The sequence below is a fragment of the Anabrus simplex genome, chromosome 13 (genome assembly GCF_040414725.1).
Source record: "Anabrus simplex isolate iqAnaSimp1 chromosome 13, ASM4041472v1, whole genome shotgun sequence".
In the NCBI taxonomy this organism is placed as follows: Eukaryota; Metazoa; Arthropoda; class Insecta; order Orthoptera; family Tettigoniidae; genus Anabrus; species Anabrus simplex.
In genome coordinates, this window is record NC_090277.1 from 64185542 (window position 1) to 64191541 (window position 6000).

The window sequence follows — 6000 nt, forward strand, 5'->3', positions numbered from 1 at the left end:
TATCCACACATGAGCCAGAACTAATGCAAGAGGTTTAACAGGCAGAATTTCACAGATGCAACAGGTTAGGTTTCAAAAGCACGACAGGAAATACATGAGCTGGAAACTCGAGGAAGACCACACATCAGGCGACTACACCATAACCAGGGAACAGGTAAAATTAATTAGAGGGCACAGGATCCATCAGAAATAGAAAACTACCAGCAACCAATAACCAGTACGGATGAACTAGTAAAGACCTGAATAGGTCCAGACACAGGGTCAACAAGGCATCCACACTGTTACCGCCTGACAGAATTCAACAACAACGAATGCCTACCCAGTAATCCCACACAAACAGAATCCTTGGTGAAATAACTCGAGTCACCGCTCACCAACTCACTAGCCCACACCAACAGCGAGACAGGGTAAGAATAGTACATATTCACGCCATAGGCGAACACCAGTCTCACAATCAGCATAGGCCAGCAATTGCCCAGCAGGGACACGAACACAACACCAATGACACCCCCAGATTACCAGAGTAAAACATACAGGAGAAATAATTCCAAACACCAAGTTAAGATATCACCACCAGTAAACATGACCGAACCCCAAATTCCCACTGAAGGATACACAATTTAAACCATTTCAGAAATAATTATAACTCAAAAGCTACTAATACTGTCAGCTCACATCAAAACTGTAACCCAGTTAAATAGTTTTCAACAGTTAGATTTCAATAAACTTTAAAAGAAGCAAAGGGCGCATGAGAACGATATCAGTTAGGCCAAGGTCAAGTACCAGCCGCACGTATAGATGTACAACGCAGGTAAAAGGCTCACAGGTTAACCATAGACAATCGTAGCCTATGCTTTCCCCATAACACACAATATTAAGGATGAGTTGTGTGAATGCTCAAACTTCTTCCCAGCAATTCGCCAACCAATACTAACCGCGAGACAGGGTAAAAATAGAATTCTCTATTCATGCAAACACCTACCCCACAGTCAGCACAGATCAGCAAACACAAAACAAGGACAGAGTCATCACATCCACAAGCCATAGATGACTAAAATAAATGCTATACAGGTTAATATAGGCATACAGGCTTGCCAAGCTACCACACCAGTAAATAACGTGACCGGCCACAAGTCACTGCATAAAAAGGTTAAATGTTAACAGTAGAAAAGGCTACAAGGCCAAGGTTCCTCATACACCGCAGTGCATATCAAATTCAAAACCAGCTTGAATAGTTCACCACCGTTAGGTTTCACTTAATTTAGAAAAATCAGAGCTAGCATGAAAACCGTACCAGCAAGCCAAAGGTCAATTTTATACATAAATATTCAGGTTACGGTACACAAGCCGGCTATCGCCAGTTCACTCGTAGGCGCCGACATATGCTGTTAAATATGTCCATTAGGGTACAAGGAAGGAGTAGAGGTGCGAAAATACTAGGTTTTTGTATTATTACCTGCCATATAGAACACTGAAGAAGACACTATATAGGACTGGTAGAGCACATGGCGACCATGTTTACTTGGTGACGGAAGGGTGATGACGTCATACCTGACGTCACAGGGTGTAAGAGAGAGACAGGGAATTAATATCCGAAAACTAAGTCCGAATTTTTGCTACTGCGCATGCGCCGCCAATTTAATTATTTAGCATTTCACCGTGGACAAGAAAAATGATCGTGACGTCATAATTATGACGTCACGCTCCCCTGTTCCTCTATAGATAACTCATGTGGTACACCTGGTAATGGCGACGGGAGCTGTGCCGTCACACAGGGCCGCCAACCCCTCCGCGCGTAACGAAGGGGGCGTAAAACACCAGCTGTCCCGATGTGTGTGGGTGCATCGACATAGGTACATATCCATGGCACATGAAGGAATATGGCAGAAAATGCATAATCATGGCGTATACAACGTGTGAATAGTTTAGGTACAACTATTCGGGAATGCATACCTATTGTATACATTTACTTTAAGTAAAACTATACATTCCCTAGCCCAACGTATATAACAGTATAAGGAAGTGGAAATAATGAAAATCCTACTTGGAAGTCCTTGTAGAGGTGAGATGTGGGCCTAAAACTATTCGGGAAACAATAATCATATGATGTCCGTTCGTCGCCAATCAACAGGTAAGTAGTGCTGTTAGGAGTAGAAGGTGAGTACGCTGCTTATTATATTATGTGAACGTCGTGCATTCTGCTTCAATGCTGTTGAAACAGGCAGCCGTTCCATACGTCGTCACGGCATGTCCTCTATCGCCAAGTGGTTAGGTTCCGGAGGTTGGTACGTCTCTGACGATATGTAGATCGAAGGTGGAGGGGCGGTGATTCGCGGGAGCTCCAGTCGCCATTACCACGTGGTCGTGAAACCTGTGCCGGTACTGTGAATGCACGTTTCGGATATTTATTTCCTTAATGGCTCGTATATACACATTGTGCGATATCGTGTACTTAACCCCGGAACGACTGATTCGTACATTCCGTGGCGGTTTATGTGTGTTGTAGGTGTGTTCTTGTGTCGAAACATGCGATGGAACGAACCTCGTGAGTGCTGTTATATTAACGTATGCTAGCTGGCTTCGTAGACGATGGCCGGCCGTACCTGCAATGGATACCAAAAGGACCGTCTGTATTAATCGGTGAGTACCGTTAGAACACACTACTTCCTATTGGTACTGTGTGCATGTGCCATGTACTGTAGCGGGGTCGAAGCCACGGAGCGGCCCTAGGCCTACATCTCTCCTCGAAAGGGAATTCCACTTCCATATAATGTTATACCCATTGGGCTGCGGAAGGTAAAGTTTTGCCCAAATGTAAATGTATATCATAGGTATGCCGGCAGGTTGCATGGCGTTTATGCAGGCTATTTGCATGGTGTTCCCTTCCTTATACGGGTTCGAAGCGGCGGGGCGGCCCTAGGCCTACATTCCTGCTCTACAAGGAATTCCACGTACAATGTATATTCGTTTCACGTCCGTATAATGTTATATACCGGGTGGGCTGCAGAAGGTAAAGTTTGTCCCAAAGGTGAATGTTTATCATAGGTATGCCGGCTGTTTGCGTTGTGTTTACGCCGGCTATTTGCATTGTGTTCCTTTCCTTATACTGTTATAAACGTTCGGATGCGGAATGTACAGTTTTACCCAGTACCTTTCTATCATAGGTGTGCATTCTGTGATTTGCTGTGCTCATTTTCTGCTGTAACCCATGGGATGCTTAGTTTTGTTTGTATGTACATTTAAATGTCAGATGTTGCCTCGTGCCGTCATAGTTTCATCATGGCTGACCTTCCAGAGGTTGACGGGATGAACTATGACGTCATCAACATGGCTACCCTGGCAAGAGAGCCGTAGCGCTTGGCACATATTGGCATTTAATAATTACGTACAAATTGCAAAAACTCTTAATTTCCGCATCTAAGTTCCTTTTTTGGACATAGTAGAATTCGCCCTTTAGGTTAAAAAATTCCTGAGACCCGATCTGGAGATAGCCGGCTTGTGTACCGGACCCATCACACGAGCTCACTAAGTAAAAATTAAAATTAATGCACACCGATCCAAAAAACAGTACACACGCGTACGTAGAGAGAATGTTAAAACAGTTACGCCATATGAAACACAGAGAGCACATGATACACTGTAGTATGCTAATGGCCCAAGGCTAATCGATTTATATCAAAAGTAGATATCCACCACCATTTCAAAAGGTACAATTACGTACCACAATCCCAAATATCAAAAATTATCTGTACTCACCAACTTATGAAGAAACAAGAGAGGAAAAGGTACACAACACCTGAGAAGCAGAACCCAAAGGCAGCAGCATACAGCGAGAGTAAACAGCTGGTAACAGGGCTACCAACCGCACACACTTGACCCGAAACAGTCACCAAAACAGCAAGAAGTGGAAAGGCAAAGAACTCCGCGTTGACATTACATGAAACAAAAATCGTTCAAAATAAACAAGACGAATGCATTTCTTTTACAAGACCATATTACACCAGTTTAACACCATGTCCTTCCTTCAATCAATTGGAATCTGACACCAGGTAAAAATAAAGGTCAAGAAAGGATGCAAACAACCTACATTAATGCCACAACACCCAAACAAATAACCAAAGAGCTGCTACCACTTTACTGTCCCGTTACGTAGTCAAAAACAAAATACTACGGTAACAGGCAGCAAACACTTTTAAAACAGCTAAGGAGGAACACAAGAACAAGGTAATAAGGAGATTAACAACAGGAAGCGTAAAAGGCAAAACACACTTACGAACAACACAAGCAAGGAGCAAAGGCTTACCTTAATAGGATGAGAAGAATCACATATAGGAACTGTGGAACGAAAAGGCGAAACCTGGTGTCAATTACCAATTATTCAAAAGAAAAACAACTTCTTCAAAAGGAAAAGTAATAAGTTTTATTTAGTTAAAATATTTGAAAAGTTATCAGGGAAGCGTCAACACGAGAAAATGTAAAAGAAAAACTCAAATTTAAATGACATCCTAAGGAAAAGTTTAAACACTATATTGTGGTCGACCACTGCAAAACATGAATTAACTATGATCTAAATTAATGGATGGAGGCCCCATCAAACTAGATAAAATTCGATAACTTTATTTAAAATATTAATTTATAATATTTGACTTAAAGCAAGGACTTTAACCGTGGAGTTCTAGCCAAGGTCAGGGATAACCTAGATTCCAGATAGAGTAATCACGGGGCCTCAACTCACAAGTCGCAATAGAACAGAAGGTAAATTAGAAGAAGCACAAAGCAACTTCAAAACAGGTAAATGGCAAGGGGCAAAATCATACAAGAAAATACAAACATCACGCAAGATTGTTGTTGTTGTTGTTGCTGTTGGTGAGGCAAAATTTTCCTTCCGCAGCCCAGAGCTCATAACATTATAAGGAAGCTAAAATAATGCAAATCTTACTTGGAATACCTTGTAGAGGAGAGATGTGTTCATTGCGATGTCTATGAACCCACCATCCCGCCCCCACAGAGTACATTTACTATACCCTAATAAGAGAAGCAATCCCTTACATGATCCTTGTCGCCATCGGCATCGGCCATGGCTAGCGTTACTACTCGCATTCCTCGCATTCTCATTGGTGAAAGCGAACGGAGTGTGACGTCATTGCCATCAATGCTGATAGGTACATTGTGTTACCAACCCCGGCTGAATAAAAGCACAAAGAAAAAACACCGTGTAAAGGAAACAATGTGAAATACACAGCAGTAATTTAATTTAATTTAATACTTACCAGACCAATGGTCTTGTCCACGGCAATTGTGTTTCCTCACGAAACTAGCTGCCTAACGCCGCTTCGCGGCTTCTAACCGCCCAGACCAATGGTCTTGTCCACGGCAAGAATCCTAACTATCCAGACCAATGGTCTTGTCCACGGCAAGAATCCTAACTATCCAGACCAATGGTCTTGTCCACGGCAAGATTCCTAACTGTCCAGACCAATGGTCTTGTCCACGGCAAGAATCCTAACTGTCCAGACCAATGGTCTTCTACATTCTTTCTGTCTTCCTTCCTTATAAGAAAGAAAGAAAGAAAGAACACTCATTAGTTCCTATGTACAGAGGTTGGCAGCCCCGATCGCCTCCCGACAACATTCTACCGGAGCGTGCAAACTTCGAGCATACAAATCACCGCCGTCTCGATCCTCCTATACTGCCTGCTCTATGCGAGCCTTTTTGCGACTACGCTGCAACAAAATTTCTCCGCTAGATGGCAGACATATACGCACAATGGTCTAAACTTATTCTAATGACGACAGCCTACAAAACACTATGCAGTATGGTCATATGTTCACTGAAGCTCGTAAAATACATCAGTAATATTAAATATCGGCAATATTACCTGCACGAAGTCGCAGTTGGCCTCTTCATGCACAATTTAAAGATTTTCCTGCACGAAGGCTTGGAGTGGTACCGTACTTTTTGTGTTCTTGCCAACGCAATATCAAATAATAGAGGTCTTAC

General features: G+C 42.7%; 1 long non-coding RNA gene across 1 annotated transcript in view; it reads right to left on the minus strand.

The window, feature by feature from the left end:
- Window positions 1–5077, minus strand: part of LOC137502943 (uncharacterized) — a 220859-nt gene extending 215782 nt beyond the window's left edge. Inside the window, exon 1 of the long non-coding RNA XR_011018936.1 lies at window positions 5050–5077. This is a non-coding gene — a long non-coding RNA (uncharacterized lncRNA). The remainder of the gene's footprint in view (window positions 1–5049) is intronic.
- Between the last annotated feature and the right edge of the window lie 923 nt (window positions 5078–6000).